We start from the raw sequence: 2642 nt of genomic DNA, 5'->3' as shown, positions 1-2642 counted from the left end.
GTGGATAGTGGACGTACAAAATATCTGGGTTCACATCCTGAGTCCTGCGTGTGGTTAGGTTTAGGCAACAAAATCACTTTGGTTATGGTTATTGAAAGATTGTTGTTTCATGTACATGTAAATAGACAAGTTATGCTTCAAGTCCTTGCAGATCTTTTCTGTATTAAACCAAGCCCATGATCTTTCCTTGACTTGCAAGTACTACTCAAGTGTTGCAATAAAAAGTTTAATGTAGTAGTTTCTACTCAAGGATACTGTACTGCAAGATTAGATATTTTGATGTAAATAAAAAGAACTACATTGTCACTGAACATTTCACGCACACTGTAAAACACTGTGATTTTTACAGTAAATAACTGGCAGCAATTGACAAGTAACTTACTGTAATTCATTTTACAGTAAGTTACTTGTCAATTGCTGCCAGTTATTTACTGTAAAATAAATTACAGTAAGTCTACTGTGATTTTATTTACAGTAGCAATTGTAAAATGAAACAGTAATTTAATGGTACTGTATCTACTTTTACAGTAGCTGTATATAACGGTAAAATAAAATACAGTACTTTTATGCTACTGTGTATGGATTACAGCACCAGACATTTTGCAGTAAATTAGATTACAGTTATTCATATAATGCTGTAAACTTTCAAACCACATTTAAATTTCAATAAATGAGTACAGAACCAACTCTTTAAATGACAATTATTTACAATGGATGCAGGTCTGGAGCCGCCGGGTGATTTCACTTTGATCCTCCACTGCTGCTTTGTGCTCTTCAGCAAATTGGATGACAGCTACTGTAGATGACAAACAATGTTTTACCATTACTGTCAGTGTAATAGCCAAGCTATGATCAAAACACATGTTTTTAAGACTCTTAAAGTAAGCTTTTGTGGAATAGGCTACACCTAACAAGATTTTAATTACCTTTTGTAACAAACTTTTAAATACATCTTAACAATCACAGGGAAAATGCAAGTAAAATGAATCTAAAAGAAATAGGATGTGATGTAAAAATGTTGATGAGCAATACCTTCTGAACAGACTGCAGCGATGTCATTGTTTCCTCCTGATTCAACTGTGAATGTATAGCAAGATGTGAAGATGGCAGCCAAGGTGGTGGTGAAGTCAGGTCTCCATCAGCAGCATCCATTTAGTCATACACAGGATCTCAGGTTCAGGTTCTCCTGATGAGTAATAATCAAACACTGAATTAACAACAATTCTATCACCTTAAAATACTGTTTTCTCTGTGAAAACTAAGAAACTTATACAACAGAGAAAATACTGTTTTTGAGTTAGTACATGAGAACAGATCTAAGCAGATGACTGCTGAGGTGCTTGTGGTTAAGCCAAAATAAATATAAAATATAAATATAAAATATCTAAAAACAGGCACATAGTATAACAAGAACAACTGCCACAAGCGCTGACTAACTTGGCTTTGTGGATTTTAAATCTTACCTTACACAGTGAGACCTGGGATGATCAGCAGGAGTGATCGTCAGCTATGAGGAGTAGAAATAAGATGAAGAAAGGCATCAAGATTAAGAGCTGTGCATGACTTTGGGATATATATATATATATATATATATATATATATATATATATATATATATATATATATATATATATATATACACACACACAAACATACATAAATACATATACAACTTGGAACACAGTAATTTCACACAGTTTGGTAGTAGACGGTAGACTATCAGACCATTTTGCCTTCTCTATCAGACCTAACGTTAGAATAATTAACTATTAAGTTACAAAGATGAAAAAAACAGGGTGATGTTTTCACAGTGAACTAGTGTAACAGTGTTGAGTTAGCCAGGGGGTGATACAGGCTAAACAGACTTCACAGTTTTCTCACATGTGCTATGAAGGCAGAATTTATAAAGCTAACATCTGTAATGTTAAGGCGTGTTGACAAGTTAGATTTGTAACATGAAGCTGTTTCAGTTTAACACAATGCAGGCAGGTTAACTATGGATTTCTGTGAGCTAACAGACCACTAGCTAACATAATAATGTTAGCACAGCACATTTCTGAGCAGCCAGAAATTGATGTGAATAATTTAACTACAAAAACTAGCTTGGTGTAATGTCTTTATAAATATTCCGAGTTTGTTGCGTCCTTTACTTCAGAGGACTCAGCAGTTAACGTTAAATGTTAGCTGGTAAAGTTAGCAAGCTGTAGGAGGTCAGAAAGTCCATCTATGATACCGTCTGACAACTTTACACCAGCAAAAACAGACAAGAACATGAGTACTCTTAAAAAGAAAATCCTTTAAAGTAAAAAAAAAATAATGTAGTGAACCAAAGAGCTGTTAAATCCCAAACCGTCTGCAGTGAAGTAAATTCCTTTGGCGCCCAAACTGACTCAGTGACACTGTTCAAATTTGAGATTACCTGATGTTTTTCTTTGGCTCAGCCAATCAGCTCACGACTTCACTGACAGCTTGTCATGACTTGCTAAACGTTGAGACAAATTTAAAAACTGAAAGTAACAGCCTGCAGAATCATGAACAAACAAGGTCATCTTGAAGTATTTGAATTCATATGAAAAGAATGATGTTTAAATTATTTAACCTGCACCATGAATTTGAGGGTTTTATTTGAAGGTTTTACAAAA

At 34.3% G+C, this 2642-nt stretch overlaps 1 long non-coding RNA gene across 1 annotated transcript; it reads right to left on the bottom strand.

The window, feature by feature from the left end:
• Positions 1-584: 584 nt before the first annotated feature.
• On the bottom strand, positions 585-2379 carry LOC121896437. The gene is made up of 4 exons (XR_006096000.1): positions 2351-2379; positions 1464-1507; positions 1033-1186; positions 585-796 (listed from the first exon to the last, which is right to left on the bottom strand). It is a non-coding gene; the product is annotated as an uncharacterized LOC121896437 (long non-coding RNA).
• Positions 2380-2642: the final 263 nt, after the last annotated feature.

This window comes from Thunnus maccoyii, chromosome 4 (genome assembly GCF_910596095.1).
Source record: "Thunnus maccoyii chromosome 4, fThuMac1.1, whole genome shotgun sequence".
NCBI lineage: Eukaryota > Metazoa > Chordata > Actinopteri > Scombriformes > Scombridae > Thunnus > Thunnus maccoyii.
This window is presented reverse-complemented; position numbering and strand designations above follow the sequence as displayed.